Consider the following 26,180-nt stretch of genomic DNA (forward strand, 5'->3'; position numbering starts at 1 on the left):
GGACTGTTTATGGGTCCCTGATAGGCGGAGTTGCCCCATATAAATGCATAGTACACACAGGATTGTTGCATGACTGATAGTATGACTCATGCACTTGCATTTGCGTGATTGTAGTTACTATATGCCCTAGCGACATCAGGGCCTTAGCCTCCACAGACACATCGTGGATGGCAGGATTGGAAACCGGAAATATTTGGTTCTAGCATACGGGCGCCATAGACGTCCCTGGGTGAAAATCCCTAAACCCGATGGTACCAGAGGATGACTCCAACGTCTAGACCGAGTGGATATATGAGCGCATGAGGGCCGAATACCAGGAGGCCGCGTCTCCCACTGTGTCGTGGTCGGTTGGAAAGGAGTGTGGCCTTACTCGCCCGAGGGTAGGGGGCAATACTAGGCTGAGTTTGACCAGCTCGCGAATGGGTCCGCTATCGACGTGCCGGATAGGTATTGGCAGACTATTGGTCAGGCGGATAGTGAGGTTTCTTACGCTCACTTGGACTGTGCGGCTAGGAGAGCGACAATGCCATTTGGAGTGTATTGAATCCCGGTGATTATCAAGAATGAGAACTGTACTGATACATGATGAGGATTGGCATGCTTGAGTTGCATCTCGCATCGCATGGCTGTGTATGGCCGATAGCATTCATATCTTGCACCGCATAGCCTTGATACGGCTAATCACATTTATGTGCTCATCACCATGATTCCGCATTACTCTGACCTTGCATTTTGAGCACGTTTACATTGCGCACATACTTACACCACCCTCTAAGCTTTCCATAAGCTTATGCACGATTGATGCGTGCAGGTGACGCCAGGACGCAGTCGCAGCCATAGTCTCACTATAGTTGGAGCGTGCAGCTGAGCTTCTGGAGTTTCGCTTCTTTTGTTACATTGTATTTCCCCTTTCTGTCGCATTGTACTAAAAAGTTTTTGATCATAGTGGATTTTGTGGTGGTGTTCTTGTACTTATTGTTTGTGGGTTATGCTTTTGTTATGCTCATTATGAATCAGACTGATGATTTGAAACCCTCCTTGTAGTATCCCAGGATCGGAACCTGGTGAATGGGTGCCGGGATCCGAGAATGGGGTTCTACGGAGCCTGTCGGCGCCGGATTCGGCAATCGGAAATTTTGTGAGCCCGGTTTCCGAGTTCGGGGCGTGACATGCATGGTCGCGTGTCAGTGGGCGGCGATTTGTATGTATAGTGTACTAGACCCGGTGATGACCCCAGAGATGTACAATACAGATTTGTGGAGCAGACGTTGTATATTCATTCATTCATTCATTCACTATCCACTCGGGCTGGTGGTGCACAACTATTTGTTACGTGTGCCTTCGCAATGGCTAAGATTTCGGTTGTGGCGCGCGACAAACATGAGATTAGGAGTTTACAGCATTGAGTCTGACTATCCAAATTAGGTATGAGACTGGTTTGGATAAAAGTCCCTTATGGTGGATTTCGTAGCCTGCGATATTACGGACTATCATCCTGACTTCACACTCCAGCATGATCATCCCATTCGCACTGCATATTGCATTACATCCGCGGCTTATGGCATTTTGGGTTACTGTGTTTCTACATTTATATGGTTTAGATACGGCTGACGGTATTCGTGAACTCATCAGGAATTGTATATTGCATTGCATACTCGGCATCTAATGTTTGGCTCTTTATGACTCCTCGTTTGTATAGATGATCTGTATTGTGTACTCTAAAATTGTTTGACTTGTGGATTTATTAGTATTTTCGTTTATTATAATATCGTATGATTCATGATCTTGCCAGTATTTCTGATATTGCATGATTTATGGCGTTGTATTGAATACTTGACACTTACCTTGTGCACACACGTACACCACCCTCTAAGCTTTTTATAAGCTTATACACGATATATGTATGCAGGTGATGTTAAGTTGCAGCAACATTGAGCTTGGAGCATACATCGGACTTTTGGAGCTTGATTTTTGACATATGTATTTCCCTTTCAGCATTGTATTCAAATGTTTATATTAGTGGATATGGGATGATGATGTTGCCTTTATGACTTGTGTATACTTGTTGTTATGCTTCTTATGAGACAAATGTACGTTAGAAAATCATCCTTGTAGGATCCCAGGATTGGAACCTGACGTATGGATGCTAGGGAGCCGAGAATGGGGTACTACGGAGGCTGTTGGCACCGAATTTGGCAATCGAAAATTTTGTGAGTCCGATTTTTGGGTTTGGGGCGTGACACTACAAGTCAGCTGACTATGGGACTGTGAAGATGGGAAATTCTGGCATATTGAAGATCATAGGAGTTGGTGATATTTGTGTGAAGACCGATGTGGGCTGCACATTGGTTCTTAGGGATGTGAGGCATATACCAGACCTTCACCTCAACTTGATGTCGACAGGAAGGTTAGATAATGATGGCTATAAAAGCTGGTTTGTTGGTGGGTGTTGGAAGCTCATCAATGGTTCGTTGATTGCAACCAGAGGAAAAAAGTGTTGCATCCTTTACAAGGCAAGTGTCAATGTGTATATGGGTAGGTTGAACGCAGTAGAAAATTCAGTTATTGACATGTGGTACAGACGTCTAAGCCACATGAGTGAAAAAGGGCTTTAGGTACAAATAAAGAAGCAGCTCCTTCCAGACGTGACACGTATGCCTCTCAAAACATGTATTGATTGTTTATCAAGGAAACAACATAGAGTTTCATTTATTAAATCTGCTTCTCATGTCAATAAAATGCATGCATTAGATTTGGTTTATTCTGATGTTTGTGGTCCTATGAGGACAACAACCTTGGGTGGGGTATTGTATTTTATTACTTTTTTAGATGATACATCTAGGAGGGTTTGAGTTTATGTTTTGAAGTCCAAGGACGAGGTTTTTGGTGTATTTAAATTGTTTCATGCTATGGTTGAGAGTGAGACAGGTAGATCATTGAAGTGCATCTGCACTGACAATGGTGGTGAATACATCGGTGACTTTCACAAGTATTGTAAGTCCCTTCGTATATGACATGAACAGACGGTTCCCAAGACCCCCCAGCATAATGGTATGGTTGAGCGAATGAATCGCACCATTGAAGAGAGAATCAGATGCATGTTATCCCATACGAAATTGATCAAGACGTTCTGGGGAGAAGCAATGTACATGGTGGTGTATTTGATAAACAGGTCTCCATCAGCCCCGCTGAATGGAGAAGTATCTGAGAAGGTGTGGACTGGACAAGATCCATCATACAGTAATCTCAGGGTGTTTAGATGTAAGGCATCCATTCATGTACCAAAGGACGAGAGGTCCAAGCTCGATATGAAGATCAAACAGTTTGTGTTCTTGGGGTACGGTTATGAAAAATTCGGTTATAGATTGTGGGATCCGACCGAGAGGAAGCTCATCAGGAGCAGAGATGTGGTTTTCTTTGAAGATCAGTGTATAGAAGACATTGGTAAGCTGGAGAAGAACCGGCCTAGTTCAGGTGAGCTAGAGGACATGGATCCGGTTATTCCTCCCATGGTGCTTAATGACGGGGGAGTACAACAATGTGCAGAGGATGAGGGAGGTCCTACGGAGCCCCCACTTGATCTACCTGTTGAGCCACAGGTGAGGGGGTCATCTAGGGACGGACAGCCGTCCAAGAGGTACTCACCGCATGAGTACATTACGCTCACTGATGGGGGAGAGCCAGAAGATTATTTTAAGGCCCTAGCCAATGAGCAGAGAGCGGAGTGGTTGAAAGCTATGCAAGAGGAGATGAGATCCTTGTATAAGAACGACACCTATGATATGGTAAAGTGGATACTCCGATATCTTAGAGGCTCATCTAGGTTGAGCCTATGCTATAGTGACGATACACCTGTGTTAGAGGGCTATACAGATGTAGATATGACAGGCGACATAGACTCCAGGAAGTCTACATCTGGGTTCATGTTCACGTTTACATGGAGAGCGGTTTCTTGATAGAGCAAACTATAGAAGGTTGTAGCATTATTAACGATAAAGGGTAAGTACATTGCAGTTACAGAGGCATGTAAAGAGATGCTTTGGATGAAGAGGTTCTTATAGGAACTTAGCCTGAAGCAGGAGCAGCATGTGGTCTATTGCGTTAGTTAAAGTGTTATACACTTGAGCAAGAATCCAAGTCAGCACTCCAAGTCGAAGTACATAGAGATTCGATATCACTGGATTAGGGATACTTTGGAATAAAAGGTGTTACAGCTTGAGAAGGTCCATATGGACAATAATGGGTCAGACATGATGACCAAGGCTTTGCTCAAGGGCAAGTTTGAGGTTTGTAGAAACCTGACTGGCTTGAAGAAGGTGAATTCCTCTTGAGTCAGAAAGGGAGAGATTTGATAGGGTTTTCCTCCTCAGGTCAGAGGAGATGAGGTGCAGTTCGGATGTCATAAATAGTGGAATCCCGGCGCTGCTCTACCAGTCCTGTAGCCTTCTTGACCGGTCGAATGAACAGTGCTCGACCAATCCTGGGTCCCTCACCTCAAAGTCCAGCGAGCTTTGTGAACAATGATTGACCAGTCGAGAGTCGGCTCGACCAGTCGAGTGAACAGTGCTCGACTAGTCCTGCAGCCTGCACGATCACTCCTGGTTACGCACATTTGAGTCCGATTTTGTGTGGGATTTAGAATTTTGAGGCGGCTTTCTCAAGGGTGCGAAAGAGAGTTTACTAAACTATAAATAGGAGGTCCCTAGGATTTTCTAGGGCATTCAAGAGGTAAGGCAAGAAGGTATCCTAAAGCTTTGTAAGGGTTTAGGGATATCAAAGGTGTGAGAGACAGAGAGAGAGAAAGAGATAGAGGAAGCTTGTGGAAGGGAGGCTATGCTCGTAGAGGTGATCTACTGTATCTCAGCACTTCCACGTCCTTTTAATCAGTGAGATCTCTCTGTTTTCTTTATTTTTCTTATTGTTTATTCACTCCTGCGTGAGTGAAGAAGGTTGTAACGTTCTACTTCATAGTGAATTGTTAATCTGGACGAGGTCTCATGGTTTTTACCTCTTTGAGAGTTTTCCACGTAAAAATCTCTTGTGTGGTGTGGTTTATGCTTTGATTTATTTCATTACTTTATTATTCCATAATTCTGATTTTTTTCGAGAGGCTGGATCCTAAGGTTTTGTGCAAGGCCCCCAACAAGAATGTCAAATTATAGCCCATTAGCTAGGCTCAGGGAACTAAGACTGATTGTCCAGCCCCAGCTCAGAACCAAGTACGAGGCTGAAGTTTGGTTGAACAAGCTATGCCTTATATTATTTTTATTTTTTAACCCGTTGTCTCATCCTGACTCATTGAGGTTCAATTGAGTATGACTCGTGCAGGTCTGGGTTGAATTGTAAAGTGACATGTGATTCTGACCCTTATGGGTGGCAATCGAGTCCAAGTCGACTCAGATCAGTTGGGTAAGATTCTGATCAATCGGATGCTTTTTGTAGGCATAGCTTAAGCTCTGTCAAATTAAATATTACTTCTGAAACTAAGCAGCTAAAGCCCGTACGTATCTCTTCAAGCCAAATATCTTGGACTATCCAGGGAGTTAGGCCCATCTCATCCCCATTGACATGAAGCGTTCTAATTGAAAACAGAAACTAAACTGCAATAGTAGCAGCTAGATCAACCTCTCTTGTCATAGTCTTCTATAGTCACAAGGGCCACCACAACTGATAATGTTACATGCATTGAAAGCTATTTCCTAGCTTGTTGTTGGGTCTTCCACAAAGTGAAAGATATCGCTAAGTTTTACGAGGTGATTCCCCAACAAAATCAACCCCCCACAAAAGCTCACATTTCTTTCAATCAGAACATGGTTTTGCATCCTCCAACACCCGACATAGAGAGCGACATTCAAATGCTGTGTCTATTTTCTAATGTTCGTTGCATATATATAATTAACCACCTCCATTGCTTCTTACACAATACAACCACATATCCCTGGAAATCTAATCTAGATCCTTCTTTGTTTCTCAAAGTTTCTTTTCTAGCCCATACCATAAGCCATGATCAACCTTAAGAGGCTTGTTCAGTTGGCAAGGAGGTGGCAAAAGGAGAAGAATCTCAATATTGAGAACTCTTTCCTCTACAAAGTTAGATGCAAGCCGTATGGGACCACTTTGGCGCCATTTTTGGTATCTTCTTTCTCCTGGAGCAGTCTGTTGAATCTAGGATTAGGCAGTGGTGGATGGTTATAGCTGGTGGATCCAACTCCCACCCTGCATTATCCTGTGGGAAATCTGACATGCGTGGAATTCCACCAAATTCGACCAGAAATCTGTCTCGGCTCCTTTTGTGTATAGCAAAAATCAAGGGATGGTTGTTCTCCCTATTCTCTCCTTCCTCGCCCTATTCTCAGCCCTCTCCTAGTAGGGCAGATATTTGGGAAATTTTGGGGTTGTCCCCTCCTTTGATTGCTCGGGATAGAGTTGTATCAGTTAGGTGGTCTAGGCTCACCACCACTACAACAATTCAGTCTTTTTTCGACAAGTCAACTCATCACTAAAAACTTCAAACTCCTCGCTAAAAACTTTTAGTGACGAGTGTTGCTCATCACCACGTTTGTTGCAGATACGGTGTCACTAATTCTATTTAGCGACGAAAACAGTAATCCGTCGCCAGTAACTCAACTATTTGTGGCAACCTAATAACTTGTCATAAACTACAGTTAATTAGCGACGAGTTGACACATCACCATTGCATATCGTAAAACGTCGCTAAATATGAGACTCGTCGCGAATAAAGACGTGTTGCGACGAGTACTCATCGTCGCTAACAAACCTAAATTTGTCACAAAAAGTTTTTTGCAGCGAGTGTTGCTTGTCGCCAATTTTGTTACAAATAATAATTATTTGCGACGACTTAATACATCGTTGCTAAATAAAACTTATTTGCGACGAGTTTACACGTCGCCATTGCATATCGTAAAATGTCGCTAAATATGAGACTCGTTACGAATAAAGACGTGTTGCGACGAGTCCTCGTTGTCGCTAACAAACCCAAATTTGTCACAAAATTTTTTTTTGCGGCGAGCGTTGCTTGTCGCCAATTTTGTTGCAAATAATAATTATTTGCGACAACTTAATACAGCGTCGCTAAATAAAGCTCATTTGCAACGAGTTTACACGTCGCCATTGCATATCATAAAACATTGGTATATATGAAAGTTGTTGCGAATAAAGACGTTTTGCGACAAGTCTTCATCGTTACTAATAACCTCACACTTGTCACAAAAGTATTTTTGCGATAAGTATCGCTTGTCGCCAATTTTGTTGCAAATACTAATTATTTTCGACGACTTAATAAATTGTCACTAAATATAGCTTATTTGCGACAAGTTTACACGTCGCCATTACATATCGTAAAATATCGCTAAACATAAAACTCGTCGCGAATAAAGACATATTGCGACGAGTCCACTTATTACTAAAGAAATCATAAAGTCGTCGCAAAAACCTTTGTGGCGAAGATTGTTGATCATCGTCAATTATATCGCAAATACGATATCACAAATTCTATTTAGTGACAAAAACAACAAGTCACGCTAATGATTTAATTATTTACCATGACTAAACAACTTGTCACAAAATATTAACGGTAAGCTAACATATCACCTATACATATACAAAATGACATTAATTTTTTTGCTTGAACCAACTTAATCAAACAAAATAACTTATATTAATCAATATTCATCATCATCCATTGAAATATAAAAAGTAGTGGGATCAAACAAATAATTAAATTTATAATTATGTAGAACATAAAAAAAGTACACATGTCCAAATTGTCCAATAGAAATGAATAATAAAAAAATGTGCATCATCGATAATGTGGTGCGGCCTGGGAAGATAACACCAATCTATAGAAAAATTTGCAAAATTATTAAAATAAAATATTATTAGTGACTATTTTATACTACTTGCATAATTTAAATATGACATTCAACATACCACTGAGGATGTGATTGGAGCTATTGTGACATGAGGGTATGCAACATTTCCTCCAATTGAGTCTGTCGTGTCTTCATAACATTTATCATCTCTCGCAGCTCAGCCGACGTTGCCTCTGCCTACTCGGCCCTCCTCATAGCCTTATCCAAATCAACATAGATACGATGGGTCGATGCAGGCACCTCCTTATGCCCAAGTTGCTGCACTTGCGACACGGACATCGGGTGCTATTAAGTCCGCCTATATAACATCTTGCCACCTTTTGAACTCCTCGATTCCTTCTATATATTCTTTCGAAGCCCTATTTCTAATTTGTATCCAACTCCTATCCATGTTTGTGTTCCTATCACAGGTTGAATAAATACATTAGTCCCTACATATGTGGAATTCTACACATGTTTAACCAAATGTGAATGAGAAAAAAGTCTTCCCAATCCAATTATTCTCACGGGATAATCATTATCCAATGAATGGACAGTGAGAGATTGAGGCACGTGTCCACAATGGACAAACATTCTTTTCCTCTACAACTAAAATTCTCAGCTGTCAAAAATTATATACATGGCAGGCATTAACTCAAAAATCAAATTATTTAAACAATGCTTTATGCTCAGGCACTCAAAAATTATATACATGGCAAGCGTTAGGACTAGACTGAGGAAATTGTAGGTAAATTCAAAAATCAAATTATTTAAACAATCTTAACCTCCACTTATGGGCTCTTGTTTATTCAAATCATAGCATTGGATATCTTTCATTTTCAATTGTCCCATATATATCCACAAATCCGGCTCTTGTTTATTCAAATCAGACCATTGGATATTTTTCATATTTCAACCGTCCCATATGTATCCGCCCAATCTGATAGGCAGAAAATCAATGCCTGTAATATAGGACCCATAATTCGGATGGTTAACATGAATCTATTTTATTCCACCTATGCAATTTCTAAGTACTGGGACATCATCCATTACTGTAACGCCCTGAAATTCGGGGGTCGAGCATAACTCAGCTCCCGAGTTCCAAAACATCACTTATGCAACATAATTAATGAATGATGTATGTTGACTGTATTAGCACATAAACATGGGATAGATTAAGCCAAAACGCAGATATGATTCAGGGATAAGTGAATAAAGCAAGCGGAAGACTTATAGTAAAATATGTGTACAAGTGTAAGCCCCTGAATTACATATACAACCAGATCGTGTAAAAGTGTTATTTATCAAAATTATAAGTACAAGTTACATCATTTCAGTTTCCAAAATAGTAATCCCATAGATCCCGCGCAACAGACCGAGGCTCGCTAGAACCCGTCAGAGCATATAGGAGAAGGCGGCCTCGTCGTCATCCAGCTCCTGCTCTGCCTCGGGCGTCGCATCCACATCTGCAACATCGGGGCCTAAGAAAGTCTGGTGGGTGTGAAACACCGCCCCGAACGTGGGAGTGAGTGATCAACTCAGTGGAACAATAAGGCACTGGTTAACATGTTATCAGTTCAATCAAACAGTAATGATAAAGCAGGACAATTAAATAAATCCTAAGTACTCTTATTAATGCAAGTATGAATGCGGTATGATGCGTGCCCTCACGCGTACACCCTCAGCGTCTTCATCTTACGTTACGCATGACATCGCCTCAAAGTGCGCCACATCTACAAAGCACATGCAAATGCGGTGCATGGATATGATTACCAAGTTGTTATTAGTCCATTTCACACAACAGGATTGGGAAGCTAAGATACCTTCCTCATGTCACCATCCAAACAGTGATCCATACTAGGGTCGTCAATCCTAGATATCTCATACGATCATATAGTTGAGGTCGTAGCAAAGGGCTCGTCACCAATCAATGTACGCCTTTCATGCCCTTACTACCACAGATCGGCTCGTCACCTCCTTGCGGTATCCAGGTATGCTCGAGGTCACTACAAAGGGCTCGTCACCAATCAATGTAGGCCGACAGCACGAATATAGTGTCCCATACCACCATAATCGGCTCACGAGTTTAGTTGCTCACTTTGGTCACTACGGGAGGCTCGTCACCCCAGCGTAGGGCGGAGCTCGACCACGGTGTCCCATACCACCATGTCCGCTCATGAGTCTTAGCGGATCAGGTACCATGGTTATTAGGATTTCACTGGTAAGTTCGGTACCCTAGATTCAAGCAGTAGCGTCCATACATGGTTAACATACACTGGACAATCGGGTTAGTTGACGAACTCGACTAGCACGAGCGCACGTTGAATTGAACGACATGGAGTGCGCAAACACTCCGCGTGGTCGAACCACTGCCGACAACTCTAATACGACTCGGGTTCGTCTAATGCGTCTCACGTGGCGAAAGCAATCTCAACCACGACCATAGCGTCAATTACCGATTTCCTGGACTAAGGCATAGTCCCAAACATCCTACACTACGACAGATATTCATATGGAATGTAAAACAGTAATGGATCAACAACTCAAATCATGTTACATACACATCTGAAGAATAATCAACTTAATATAAATGTAAGCATAGGAATGCTTGAATTTAAATAACTTGAAATGTAAATGCATAAAGGAAATCATGCGCATCCATAGAAGTATTGAGAACCACTTCTCAACGCCCACACTTAGTGTAATCAGTTACACTTAGGTCATTCATGCATTTCTACAAACACTTAGCATACAAGGAATAACATACATGACGTATGTTGGAATACATGCACTTAGACAATTCCTTTTACCAAGGAGTTGTCATACATGCATCTAGCATACATACATGACCAATAATCATGGCAAGCACAAGTGTGTATTTTATACGTATACGGTACTTTATAAATACACTTAGAATACACAAATCTCAATATAGCACATGCATATCAGGAAAGCAATGCAAACATAACATTTGACATGTGAAATCTCATCCATAACAAGAATAAATCACTAACTGGGATTGAAAGCCTTGAAAACCATAACCTATACACTTAAAGTCCGCACCTTAAGCGAAGAAAGAACCGCCGAACTGATTTAGACGAGTTGTCTTCGTCAACGGCGCTAGAATACCCTAAAATAAGGATAGAAATGAGCTACAACAACACCAAGTCTAATCTAAGCTCTAACACAGGTTAGGGTTAGGTTAACTTACCCCAAAAGAACTCAAAATCGCCAAGGGAACGATTCAAAGTGAAGGTTCAAAGGTGAAGAAGAACAAGGAAGAATCAAGATGATTCACCAACCAATCTCTCTCACTAACTCTCTCTTTTCCACTCTCTTTCCAAGCTAGGGTTAGAGAAAATTCGTATGGAAATGAGAGCTAGGGTTTAAGGACTATATATAGGCCTTAAAATGATGGAAATAACCCGGGTCAAGGTATACTTAGGTTATAACCAAAGTACGCCTTTCTCGATCCAACGAAGCACTTGTGGTGGGCCTATAACCACGAAAGGTCGGACTTAAGCTATTGACCATTGATCTAGGTCAGGCTGAGTTTTCATACTGACCGGCTCTTCAGATCGGCCGTGGCGGACCACACTCAATTCAACGGTCACGGAATCTCGATCAGGTCTACAAGCACTAGGATATGCCTGGGCCAACTATCCTGATCGGAGGGTGAAATTAGGTCAGAATCCACGGTGAGATAGCTTAAAATCGTCGCGCAAGCGACACGACTCAGATTTCATAAAAAGCTTATTAAATTCCAACCGTTCTCACACTCTTCACTCCGAACTCAACCAAATCGACCCAGAACATCAGATCGACTTGATTTTTGAGGTGAAGACCAAGCCCAACTCAGTGACCGCAACAGCCTAAGATCATCGCCATCGGACTTTCGACGCGCGGTCTAGGTCCGATCCAGATCTTTCAAAAATTCTCCAGAACAACTGGATTTAGCGATGGATCCCAGATTTCAGAGTAACGTAGCGCTCACTAATCTACACGTTTAGAGCCATGCAGATACAATTTAAAGTGATTGATGCGAATTTCACAAGCAATCAAGTAAAGCGCTAATTACCCCAAAAACAACTACTTAAGGAAAGATTAGCACAAAAATTCCAAGGTCGTTACAATTACACTCTATGAAAACGTGAATAAACAAAGTGGATAAAACTAATACATCACTATAGGCCCCACAAAGCCTCTGCCTAGACCGATTTCGGTTTGAGGCTGGATGCAATCTGCTTCCAGCTTAGGTGGTTCTTGATTTATTTATTATTATTATTTAAAAAAAAAAAAAAAAACTCTTTTAATACCCTGGCCTAGTGTGGGCTGATTATTGATCAAGATTCAAATATAGGCCCATATTAAACTAAACACAAACCCACCTTGCCAAGAGGTCTTATAACGTTGTTGTAAATGTCAATGTAAATTAGATTTACATTACTAGGGAATAATGACATTTTGGCCATTAGAGATGAATGTATCCACTCAACTGATCATCTACAGGCACATTGCACCATAACAGTTGTACAATGCCTTTTTTAGTAAAAAAAAAATACCCCCCCCCCCCCCCCCCCCCTCTCTTTTGGCTGAAATTGCATTGTGTTGAATGTATCCACTCGACTGATCACCTACAAGCACATTTCTTTTGGCTGAAATTGCACTGTACTAGGGAATAATGACATTTTGGCCATTAGAGATGAATGTATCCACTCGACTGATCACCTACAGGCACATTGCACCATAACAGTTGTACAGTGCCTTTTTTAATAAAAATAAAATAAAATACCACCATTCTAGCTGAAAATTAGATTCACATTACTAGGGAATAATGACATTTTGGCCATTAGAGATGAATGTACCCACTCGACTGATCACCTACAGGTGCATTGCACCACAACAGTTGTACAGTGCGCTCTCCCCACCCCCCCCCCCCCCTCTTTTGGCTGAAATTGCATTGTGTTGCTGGTAAGGTGCAGTGCGCCCGGTGTGACAAATACAGAGTAGATGTTGAAAATATTGCAAGAAATACATAAACAATGTTAGCACGATATTATTGTGAAATTTCAAAATCTCAGTAGATTTTAAAATATCACAATAATAACTCAATAAATAATAAAAAATTAAAAGATTTGTTATATTATATAATTATATATAAGTTTAAATTAATTTAATAATTCACAGCAAAGATTTAAATTTTTTTTTATTTTTTTTGGCAAGATTCTACTGATAATATCTTGAGAAAAACCTTAAAATTAAATATTTCATGATTCCTTTAAATCCGTACACGTGTAGCCATGGTTCCGTGATCCAAAGCATTCCAACCGTTAATTCAGTGGCCACAGAAAATAATGTTTAACAAACGGTCCATGTTCTAAGAAAAATATCTGAAGTTTGGAAAATGCCTTGGCGCACTCCATTCGCTATATGGCCTTGGCGCACTCCATTCTCTATATGGCCCATCTCATAAACGGCTTGGATCATCCAAAATTGGGGGTGGACCCATCCACTGTTGAAGCTTTTTGGGCAATCAGGGATGTACATTAGCACAAAAATCACAGCAACCAATCAATCCTAACCGTCCAAATAGCAGCCATCAAAATGGACGGTAAAACCAGTCGTTCCAAAAGGTCCAAATGGCTTTACATGAGAATATTCACTTCTTCCACGATGGCAGTGAACCACTCTCTATTATCGTACCGGAATAGTCTAAAACAACTGCGTAAAACACCCAAGTTGTGGGGTCCACCATGTTGTGTATGTAAAATCCACTCCGTCCATCAGGTGAGTATCACTATTTATACCATGCATTCAAAAGATAAACCCCATTAAAATCTAATATGGGCCACACAAATGGGACCATGAAAAAGTGTTCTGTTTTACACTGATTTTTCTACTCATCTTCATCCTGGTGAAATACACCTGATTAACGGCTTTGATGAAAGATAAACACCATGGTGGTCCCACACAGAAACCTACGGTTGGCATCCCATCCCTATTGTTCCATATGACGTGGCCCATCCGAGCAGTGAATCTAGCTGATTTTTGTCCTGAGGATCAAACATCGAGGAAAAAACTAGATAAACGGAGTAGATTTCACATATACGACAAAGTGGGCCCCACGGAGGGTGTTTCACGCAGTTCCCAAAACTAGTGTTGCAGAAAAGCGCAAATCAGGAATAGAAACGAGAGGAAGGAAATACTCTAATACACCAAAACAACGGTATATAACCTAAAACAGGTGTTGCAGAAAATCAGAAAAACTCGTGATTCGAGTATGGCAGCATGGATCCACCGCAATTAGAGTTGTGCACGAGTCGATACGAGACGAGCTTTGCCCAGCTCGGATCGACTCGGTCAATAAGACACCCCAGTTGTAATGTTTTGCCTATAAACGAGGCATACCAAAATCTCACATGGATCACAAGGGTCTCTTGCCTTACCATTAATGCTCTTTCCGTTAGAGCTTCTCTCTCTTTGGCAGTGCACAAACACGGATTGCGCCAGGGATATGTGGGGCCTCCCGTGATGTAAGTGTTTTATCCACGCCGTTAAATGCTTTTATCAGAACATTTTACAATAAGAACCACAAAATGAGGCAGGGACACAACTCCAATGGACCACACCAGATGAAGCTACAGTGACAATGACACCCACCGTTGAAGCCTTTCAAAGGGCAACCGTGATGTTTTTTTTACCATTCAACCTATTCATAAGGTTATGTAGACGTGGATGAGGTGAAAACACAATTATCAGCTTGATCCGAAGCTTCTCCAGCTCCCAAGAAGTTTTTAATGGTAGATGTTCAATCTCCACTTTGTGGTCCATTTAAGGCATGGAGCTGACTCATTTTTTTGGCTAATACTTTAAAATGATCCGAGAAATGCTATTAACGGCGTGGACAAGACACTTACATCACTGTGGTCCCCATAGAGCCCTGCCCCGTCCAGGCGGGGGTACGACGCAATCCGCGTCCACAATATTAGGGAAGGGGATTGCGTACTGCGTAACACAGTACGCTAACCGTACTTAGTAAACTCTGTGGCCCCACTGTCATTTATGCATTGTATCCACTCCATCCATCTCTTTTACCACATGATTTTAGGGTTTTATCCCAAAAATGGAGCATATCCAAACCTTACGTGGACAACACCACTAGAAACAGTGTGAATTGAACATCTACCGTTGAAAAGTTCTTGGGGCCAACCGAAGTTTAAGATTAAGCTGATATTTGTGTTTTCCTTTCATCCATGTGTTTATGATCTTATGAACAGGTTTGATGACAAATAAACATCACTGAGCCTTAGAAAGTTTTCAACATGGAAATCAATACTTCCACTTTTTCCTATGGTATGGTACACTTAATCATTGTACATGCATCAATTTTGGGTTGAACCCCTATAATTATTTGAAAAAAACGAATGGACGGCATGGATAAACCACATGTATTCACAGTGGGCCCAAAAGAGTTTACTAATACAATAGTGAGAGATACACTTTGATACACAATCCGATTTCTAATATACGGACGCGGATTTCCTGCCAAAGCCTTTCGCAGGAAGTTCCTGCACTCGGAACTCAGGTGGGGCTCACTGTCATATTTTTGAGAAATCCTCTGTGTCCATCCGCTTTTTGACTTCATTTTTGGATATAAGGGCAAAAATAAACCGTATCCAATGCTCAAGTGGGACGAAAACATGATAATTAAACGTCCACGGTTGAAATATTCATGGGGCCAAAAAAGTTTTGAATCATGCTACTATTTGTATTTTCAGTTCATCCCAGCAAAATGACGTTATTAACAGTATGAATGGCATGTAACCATCACTATCGAACCTAGGGAGGTTTCAACGGTAGAAATTTCCCTAACCACCTTTTCCTTCAATACGTCCCACTTGAGTCTTGTATCCTGCTCAATTTTGTTTTCTTCTCCTAAAATGAGCTCATAAAACGGATGGACGGAGCGTATTTCTGAAAAACATCACGGTGGACCCCACCTAAGTTTGAAGCGCAGGAACTTCCTGCGAAATCCGCGTCCATATATCGAGGGGAAACGGATTGGGACGCGAATTTCCTGCGAAAGCCTTTCGCAGGAAGTTCCTGCGCTGGAAACCAGGGTGAGGCCCAACGTGATGTTTTTGATAAATCCACCCCGGCCATCTGTTTTCCGAGATATTTTTAGGATGATAGGCGAAAAATGAACCGTATCCAATACTCAAGTGGACCTAAAATGTGAGTATTGAACATACACAGTTGAAATATTCGTGGGCCATAGAAGTTTTGAATCAGGCTAATATTTGTGTTTTCAGTTCATTCAAGTAGGTATGACGTTATTAACGGTATTGATGTCATGTAAACATCACTTTCTGCCCTAGAAAGTTTTCAACGGTAGGAATTTTCCTACCCACCTTTTACTCTAGTGCGGCCCACTTGAGTCTTGGATCCTTATCAGTTTTGGTCTCAAGTACTAAAATGATCTCAGAAAACGAATGTACGGAGTGGATTTTTCAAAAACATCACGTTGGGCCCCAACTAGGTTTCCAGCGCAGGAACTTCCTGCGAAAGCCTTTTGCAGGAAATCCGCGTCCAACGGATTGGCTACTCCCCCTGCGACCAGGCGATGGCTGGTGGTCGATGCTTAGTGAGCCCCATCATCATGATGTACTTGTTTCATCCATGCCATCCATCTATTTTTCCAGATAATTTTATACTATTAGACTAAAAATGAGGTATATCCCAATCTCAACTGGACCACATTACAGGAAACATAGTTGAATGAGCGTGGACCATTAAAAACCTTCTGAGGGCCATAAAAGTTTTGGATCAAGTCGATCTTTGGTTTTCCCCCTCATCTAGTCCTCTATAACCTAATCAATAGATTGGATGTTAAATAAACAGTACAGTGGGCCTTAGGAGGATTTTAATGGTGGATATCCAATCACCATTGTTTTCCTGTGGTGTGGTCCACCTGAGATTTTTATCCCTCTCATTTTTGGTATAAAATTCTAAAATAATCTGTAAAAATGGATGAACGGAATGAATGAAACATATATATCATAGTGGGCCCACGGAGCACCGACCACCGGCCACGTGGCTGGTGGCAGGGGGAGTAGCCAATCCGTTTCCAGAAAGGGGCGCGGATTGGATACTGACTAGGTTAGGAAGTGACGTCACCAAGCTCTGTGGACCCCACCATGATGCATGTGTTTTATCCATACCGTCCAACCATTTAAAAAAAAATTCTATTTATGGAGTTACAAAGAGAATGAGATAGATCTAAAGTTCAAAGTGGACCCCACCATAGAAAATAGTGGGGACAGTGACATCCACCGTTTACAACTTCTTAGGGGCCACAGTAGTTTCCGATGAAGCTGATATTTTTGTTTTCACTTCATCTATCTCTATGTTAACTTATGAATAGGATGGATCTTAAAAATACATCACTGTGGGCCCTATAAATGTTTCAACGGTGGGTGTGACGGCTCCCATGGTTTTCTATAGTGGGTCCACATGAAATTTAGATCTATCTCATTCTCTTTGTAATTCCATAAAAATAATTCAATTTAAACGGTCCAGATTTGGGGTACGAGTTTAGGTGTAGCCAAAGAAGAAGAAAAAAACACTACTCATGGTTAATTATTGCTTGTCAAGTTGGTGGACATTGATCGGACTGTTAAAAATGAAAAAATATCCAACAGTCTTGTTTCACTGAACAAGTGGTTGTCGATCAGAGGCCCGGATTGTTATATAACTTAGTAAATTGGGCTCCATAATTTAGTCAGTCTAATTTAAGTCAGATTGTTCAAGCAAGATTTAGAATCGAATAAAGCCTTGAAAATGAAGGATTTTTTACCATAAATTTCCGAGAAATCTTTATTTTACCTTTATTTTTTATTTAGAAAGTTGTGAAGTTCAAGACTGATCAGGCCATGTGGAATGTATATAACATCCAACCATCCGACTTATGCACCCCATCATAATTATAAGTTTAAAACGTACATCAGGTCGATCAGATCATCAAATTAGCAACATTTGAAATCGGATATCTTGAATGGTGTTTTTTTTTTTTTTTAATTTTTATGTCCATCTTACGATCGTATCTGCCAGAAATTTGTTTGTTCATCTAATGTAGGATGCTTGGAAATAAATAATAACAGACATGGCATAGTGTCATGTGTGGGTACATGAAGCCAAATTGCTACATATATTTTATGTGTAAGTTGCTTGAAGTTGTATGGTGGCGCATGTGGAGTAAGATATGCATCGCACATTTAACATTTGAGCACTTAAAGTTAGATGCAGTACTTATGCTCATTAGCATCATTAGCACATGTAGCATATTCGGAACTAATAAAGATGGTTGATGACACATGTGGCATATTGGAACAAGAAATGCCATGTAGTGTAGGACATGCATTGGCACATTTGACATGTTGGTTAGAGCTGGGCATAAACCGACCTGATCCAGCGGATCTAACCCGATCTAAACCGATCTGAAGGCCTAGATCGGTGCTGTTCGAGTTGGGTCAGTTAGATCCGACTGTTCATCGTATTGAGTTCGGATCGTAGTCAATCCGGATCGATCCAAACTGAATAGATCTGATCTGAACCGATCCGAAGTTATTCTTATGAATATTTATCACATATATTTATCTTATGAACATGTTGGATGAAAAATAAACATCACTAGGGCTTTATAAACTTATCAACGGTGAAAATCAATATTTCTACTTTTTCCTGTGGTATAGTCCACTTGAGCTTTGGATATGCATCAATTTTGGGTTCAACCACTAAAACAATCTAGAAAAACGAATGGACAGTGTCGATAAACCACATGCATTCATGGTGGTCCCCAACAGAGTTTACTCAGTACGATAAGAGCCCACTGAGAAATTTCGTGATGTGCATGTTAAGTCGTCAACACAGCTCAGCAGCTTGGAAGCGGATTACGTAGTGAGCAACTCACTACACTTAGGGCCTGTTTGGTCGGGCAGATTGGATGGGATTGGATGGTATTAGAGTGAATTGCATGGATCTCAAGGTAATGATAGCTGCATCAGTGGATTAGTGCAAGATCTATGGGATTGCTATATCTGGTCTATTTGGCACGCCTGGCCAATCCTGGGATTAAACCTTCCAATCCCTTTCAATCCCTTGAACCAAACACATCCTAGGCAATTTTGAAGGGATTAGGGTGGATTGGATGGGATTTAAATGTAATGATGGTGATATCAGTAGATTGTCTTAAGATCCATGGAATTTCTATACCCTGAGATTAGGATCCCGTGTCTGTTTGGCATGCCTAGCCAATCCCGGGATCTATCTCCCTTCCAATCCCTTCTAATCCCATCCAATCTGCCCGGCTAAATAGGCCCTTACCGTATTAAGTGAAGTTTGTGGGGTCCACCATGATTTATGTATTTTATCCACTCCATTCATTCATTTTACAAAATAATTTTAGGGCTTGAGCCCAAAAATTAGAGATATCCAATATTCAAATGGACCACACCACAGTAAACAGTTTAATTGAACATCTACCATTGAAAAATTCTTGAGGGCCATAAAAGTTTTGGGTCAAGCTTATATTTGTGTTTTCTCTTCATCCATGTATTTATGATATTATGAACAGGTTGGATGACAAATAAACATCACTGTGGGCCTAAAAAGGTTTCAACAGTGGAAATCATTATCTCCACTGTTTTAAGTGATATGATCCACTTGATCATTAGATATGCTTCAATTTTGGAAACAACCCCTTAAATTAGATGGAAAAACGGATGGACGTCGTGGATAGACTACATACATTTAAGGTGGGCCCTACTGAGTTTACTCAGTGCGATGAGAGCGTACTGACAACTGAGTAACTTAGTACGTAATCCGATTTGCAGCAGCTTACAGGCTGTAAATTGTAGCCTGTAAGTTACAGCTGGTGTATAGATACGTGTCGTGCAAAGACGGGCGGTGTGGATAGAATTCATACATCTTGTTGGCCCTTAGTGGCCCATCGGAGCCTCATTCATCTCATCCCCGATCCAACCATTACATCCCCCATCAAACCATCCATTCATCTCATACAATCATCCAAACATCCATCAATCCAACTATCCAACCATTCCATCCATCTATATCCAGTCATCCAAACATCCATCATGCATCCATCCATCCAACCATATTATCCATCCATCCAACATCCAACCATCTCGTTCATACATCTGTCGTCCGCTAGACCTTCCAGAACACCAAAGAACACCAAAGAACCTGATTCAGGAACTTTAGGGCCGAATTGGGAAGGGCCCAATAGAATAATAGGCACTATCTGACCTGGGACCTATCAACTCGAAGGAATGGAGGGGCGACTTTTACCACATCCATGGAACATCGAACATCTAAATATTTACTATTCATGAAATCCGACCTGACCTTAGGTTGGAAACTACATATCTACAGTCTGAAATCTACAATGATCGACTTACAGGTCTGAATCTATGTGTTTTGTCCTGAATCCGCAATAAAAATCCCAAAGCTAGAAAATTTTGCATTATGCTCGTTGTTTACAACTGATCGAACTACATAATTTATTGAGGACTCTCTTAGTACAAGGGAAAAATAGTCCTCACCAGTTGTCTGACCCTTAAAGAAGAGGTCTAACCATTAATCGATTCTACTACACGGTCTACTAAGGATTCTCCCAAATGCAAGGGAAAAACGGTCCTAACCAATCATTCGACCCTCGAAGGAGAAGGACGGATCAATAATTAATAACGCTACTTTAATTGCGTGATCTACAACGAGGATCCCTTTGTATAAGGGCCTCCTAAGCAAAATTTCCAAGCCATCTATGAGGGGATCACCGCAGCTCATCCATCTACTATGCAAGTGTAAAATCCCTCGGATGAGAGGAAAAGCTTAAAAGCTCACCCTAATAATACCACTCGGCCAATATGATTGGTTTGTCAGTATAACCAACAACCGAAAAAATCTACCTATTAGCAAACACTAAGCTAACTTAAAAAGACTACTCTAAAACTTGCACAATTGCTATAAAAAGTACTTTCTTTTTCATTGATATGAAAGGAGTACATAATGAGAACAAATGAAAAAGAAGCCAAAAAATGCAAAAATGGAGTTTAGGGCTCCGTTGGGGTGGGCTACTCAAAAGACAAGTCCTCGACCTCTGGTAGAGTCGGATCTTCGGCAGAGTAATCCTCGAAAGGGGACAGGTTGAGCTCGGGATATGCCTCAACGTCCTCGAGGCACTAGTCATACCTGATGTTATAGAGCTTATCCCTCTCTTCCTCCAACTCCTTAGAGGCCTTGAACTCCTCCACAGCCACTGCTTGAGCCACCAGAATAGCTGCCTGGGCCTCCTTCATCTTCACGTCAAAGCTGTACTTCAACTCGCCCAGATCAAATTTCCACTAGGCACCCTTCTCCTGAGCATCCTTAAGAAATGAATTTGACACTTCCAGTTTGGTCCTCACCCCCTCTACCTTGGCCTTTAGAGTAGCGACCTCAGAGGAAATCTGTTTGGATTCGACTCTCTTCTACATTAGAGCCGCCTTTGTCTCTTTGCATTTCGTCTCACTGTAAGACCCGTATCATAGTCTGTACCGTTTCGTAGGTTTCCGCAATCCTCCCGGTTGAATTCCGGCAACCCTCGACCCGTATCCGACGTTTGCACGGAATCATAAGCTGGGTCTTGTATACCGAAGTCGGCTCGATCCAAAACTTATATCATAACGACCACGCCATCGCCGCGGTTCTAACGCCGTGACTTGTACATCGATCCGACAACCAGGCCAGGAGATGTGAGCCTGCGTTCATTATGAAGAAACACTACGCGTTGCGAACTTTGAGGAAATCTCTACAACATGTCACATCAAATCAAGTCAAGTACACCACCTTACCTCCATGCCACCTCACCCAACAACAAGTACAAGTGGTCTCTCTCTTTTCCCACAAGTCAACCCTCTCTCTCCCCTCACCACTCCTCTTTTACACATTTTTAAACAAACCCATATCTTTCCTTACAACCACCACATCACCCCATCCCTTTAACCCATTACTTCCCTCTCTCTCTTTCATTCCATTTCCTCACTCTCAAGCAACCAAAATTCCAAACGTCCAAGCCTTCCCAAGCACTCTCCCCAAGCTTTCTCAAACCACAAGTGTGGCCCACCCTCTCATCTCTCATCCCTACCATTAAAACTCCATCATCCACCGTTAAAAGTTGAGCATAGGAGCATACAAGCCTAAGGGAGAAAGGAGGAGGCCAATAAGGTGGGTGATTTATCGTTGATCTCAAATTTTGGGGCCACTTGTTGTGGGACCCATATGATGTAAGCATTGTTTAAGGGAGGGCCCATTAGTGGCGAGGTCCCTCCCCTTTTCACGTCTCTCTCTCTCTATCTCTCTATCATGATTGGGTGGGCCCCACAAATATGTGTTATATAAATATCCATCAACAGTGTGGCCCATCCTATTGCAGGTGGTGGTCCACACCATCCATTTTTTTTGGGGATTGTGGAGATTCCCACACTGACATACACTATAATATATTTATTATATATATATATATATATATATAGATATATATTCATGATGGGCCATATCCACGTGGGACCCACCGTGGTGCCTGAGTTGCATGTAGACCGTCCAGCATCAAGGGACGCTGGACGTGGATCCACCGTGAGGCATTGACGCTGGAGTGTACTAACCAGCTTAAAAAAAGGAAATGGTGGGCCACTCATGTAGGCCCCACCTTATGTATGTACTTAATCCAAGCCGTCCATCCTTTTTCTCAGATCATTTTAGGCGTTGAGTCGAAAAATGAACTCAATCCGAATTTCTGGTGGGCTATAGCATAACAAACAAAGTTTTTTACCTTTGAAATATACCCTGATGTTGCTGTACACAAAAATCCATCGAATATTGGGCTTGATGGGTTGGTATTAAGCCATATGAGCCGATGGTTGGGTCGGATCTACCTGATGTGGGCCCCACCTACGAAAAATCATGGGAAAATGGTTTTTTTTAAAAAATAAAAATTTAATGAATATATGTAGCAGCGCCTACTACTGCAGCGTCAGTAGGACGCTGTCGCTCATGCGGCCACGGACGTGAAGGGGGCCAGGGAGATGGGTCCCACTTGTAGGCCCCACCGTGACGTGCATTGAACATCAACACCTTGCATTTGGTGGGCCCCCCTTAGGGCAGCTGTAACGCCCTAAAATTCAGGGGTCGAGCATAACTCAGCTCCCGAGTTCCAAAACATCACTTATTCAACATATTTAATGATGGGTGTATATTATCTGTATTAGTGCATAAAACATGGAATAGATTAAGCCAAATAGCAAATATAATTCAGGGATAAGTGAAGAAAGCAAGCGGAAGACTTATAGAAAAATATGTGTACAAGTGTAAATCCCTGAAGTACATATACATACCAGGTCGCAATGTAAGTGTTATTATCAAAATTACAAGTATCAAAATTACATCATTTAATTCCCAAAATAAATCCCAGCATCCCGCGCATCAGAACGAGGCTCACTAGAGCCCGTTAAGGATGAAGAAGAACAGGAAAGAATCCAAGATGATTCACCAACTTCTCTCTCACTTTCTCTCTCTTTTCCCTTTCTCTTTCTAAGGTAGGGTTAGGAAATTCGTATGGAAAAGAGAGCTAGGGTTTCAAGGTCTATAAATAGGCCTAAAATTAATGGAAATAACCCCAGGGACAAGGTATACTTAGGTTATAACCAAAGCAAGCCTCTCTCAATCCAATGAAGCACTTCCGGTGGGCCTATAACCACGAAAGGTCGGACTTAAGCTCACTGACCATGGATCTAGGTCAGGTTGAGTTTTCGTACCGACTGGCTCTTCAGATCAGCCGTGGCGGACCACACTCAATTCAATGGTCACTGAATCTCGATCAGGTCCACAAGCACAAGGACATGCCTGGGCCACCTTCCCTGATCAGAGGGTGAAATTGGGTCAGAATCCAACGGTCAGATTGCTTAAAATCGTCGCGTAAGCGACACGATTCAGATTTCATAAAATCTTATTAAATATCCAACCGTTCTCACACTCTTCACTCCGAACTCAATCAAATTGACCCAGAACATCACATGGACTTGATTTTCGAGGTGATGGTCAAGTCCAACATGGTGACCGCAACAGCCTAAGATCATCGCTATCGGACTTTCGACGCGCGGTCCAAGTCCGATCTAGAACTTCCAAAAATTCCCCAGAATAACTGGATTTAGCGATGGATCCCAGATTTCAGAGTAACATAGCACTAACTAATCTAGAAGTTTAGAGTCATGCAGATCAAATTTAAAGTGATTTATACGAATTTCACAAGCAATTGAGATAAGCACTAATTACCCTAAAAACAACTACTAGGGAAAGAATAGCACAAAATTTTCAGGGTCATTACAGCAGCGGGCCACCCCAAAAATCAGTTGTATTTGGGACTCAGATGGCCCACACGGCAGGAAACAGTGGAATGAACGTCTGCCATTAAAACCCTCTTTGGGTCTGAAGTTTTGGATCATATGAAATTTGTTTTTACTCTTCGCCCAGGTCCATGTGACCTTATCAACAGGATGGGTGGAAAATAAACATTATGGTGGGCCCCAGGTCTGTGTTACCTTATCCAATAGGTTGGGTGCAAATAAACATTATGGTGGGTCCAGGGTCTAAGTGATCTCATCAACTGGTTGGGTACAAATAAACATTACAGTGGACCCCATGTTTCTGTGACCTTATCAACGGGTTGGATGGAAGATAAACATTATAGTGGGCCCCACATGGGACCCATTGGTGTATGTATTGTGATCCACACCTTCCATTAGTGTGGACCCCACCATAAGGTATGTACCTCATCTATGCCGTCCATCCTTCCCATCTCTCTGGGATCCACAATGATGCATGGGTTGCATCCAAGCCATCCAACCATTTTTAGAAAAATCATTTTAAGGCTTGAGACTAAAAATAAGACAAATCTAGGATCAGGTGGACCACATTATAGAAAATAGTGGATTTGAACGTTCACCATTAAACCCTTAGAAATTTTAATGGTGAAAATCCTTATCACCACTTATATTTGGGTGTGGCCCATTTGATATACACGTGGCCCATTGTTGAGGCCCACCTTAATATATATATATATATATATATATATATATATGAGACCCATGTTGTGAGGCCATTGTGATGTATGCAAGGCCCATATGATTAGGCCCAACATAATGTATTTGTAGCCTGCCCACTGAGGCCCATCTTGATATATGCAAGACCCATGTACATGAGGTCCATTTGATGTATTGGAGGGCCATGGGTCGAGGCCCAGTGGGATGTATATGAGGCCCATTATAACGTGATTCCACCATGGTTTATGTGTTGACCTTTATAGCAAGCTATGCCTTGGGAGCAATGGTGGTTTGACGTCCACATTGTAAGGATAATGTTGGTTAAATGTTCACATTATCACTCTCCCTAAGGCCCATGGATAGGCCCATACTTGTAGTGTGTAGGCCGTCTAGGCCCATCTTCGCTATGCACAGAGCCCATCACTATATAACATGCTTAGTATAAATCCATGATTCATGATCATACGCATCATATGTATGCTTGATATGAGGAGTGACTGATCATAACATATGCCCTTGGGCAGATTGTTTATGGGTTCTCTGATATGCGAAGTTGCCCTCCATGAATGCGCGGTATGTGCAGGATTTATTGCATGTTTGGTAGAGTGATTCATGTACTTGTATTTGTCTGATTATGATTATTGTATGCCCTAGCGACATCAGGGCCATAGCCTCCACAGACACATCGTGGATAGATGGATTGGATACCAAAAATACTATTTTTATCATTGGGGTGCCATAGATGTCCCTGTGTGAAAATCTCTAAACCCGATGGTACCAGAGGATGATTCCAACGTCGAGACCAAGCGGATACATGAGCGCGCGAGGGCTGTATACTAGTAGGCCGCGTCTCCCACTGTGTCGTGGTCGGTTGGAAAGGGGTGTGACCTTACCCACCTAAGTGAGGGGGCAATTTCTAGGTTGAGTTTGACCAACTTGAGGAATGGATCCGCTATCGACGTGCCGGGCCTGATATTGGCAGGCAGAAGTGAGGTCTTTTTCACTCTTTCAGTTGTGCGTTTGGATAGGGACGGCAAGCTGGCGTAGAGTGTACTAGACCTCGGTGATTATCTAGAATGAGAACTGTACTGATATGTGATGAGTTGTATAAGGATTGGTATGCTTGAATTGCATCTCGCATCGCATGGTCTTGTTA

The sequence above is a fragment of the Magnolia sinica genome, chromosome 2, assembly GCF_029962835.1.
Source record: "Magnolia sinica isolate HGM2019 chromosome 2, MsV1, whole genome shotgun sequence".
NCBI classification, from domain to species: domain Eukaryota; kingdom Viridiplantae; phylum Streptophyta; class Magnoliopsida; order Magnoliales; family Magnoliaceae; genus Magnolia; species Magnolia sinica.